The sequence below is a fragment of the Eurypyga helias genome, unplaced genomic scaffold (genome assembly GCF_000690775.1).
Source record: "Eurypyga helias isolate BGI_N326 unplaced genomic scaffold, ASM69077v1 scaffold32374, whole genome shotgun sequence".
In the NCBI taxonomy this organism is placed as follows: domain Eukaryota; kingdom Metazoa; phylum Chordata; class Aves; order Eurypygiformes; family Eurypygidae; genus Eurypyga; species Eurypyga helias.
The window spans coordinates 5,368-5,787 of NW_010244897.1; positions in this window are offsets into that span (position 1 = coordinate 5,368).

A 420-nucleotide genomic window follows, 5' to 3' on the forward strand; every position below is an offset into this window, starting at 1 on the left:
GGGGCTGGGAGCCAGCCTGGGCGCAAAGAGTGAGGGCAGCATCAGCCAGGAGCTGTTCAGCGAGCATCTCCCCGCTGACACCCCCGCCCGGACCCTTCACCGGTCCCTGTTCCTTGGCTGAATATTTTAGAAGCAGAGAAAAGCAAGCTGTGACCCAGGGGAAGGGAGCAGATCTGTGAAGCAGACCGCTCTCCGTCACACAGGGCTGGGGGAGAGGTGCTGGTGCCCCTCCTGCCGAAGGCACCCACCCTAGGGGGCTGCAGGGTGCTGGAGGAATGGGCCAGGGGAGTCGCCAGCCCCTGCCACAGCCGCACCCAGGGAAGGTGGCATCAACCGTGTGAAATACCAGTTCGGGGCTGTATTTACACACGGGGCTCCAGAGTTCCTCTAATTCAGGCAGGGATGAGGCAGCCGCTGCTC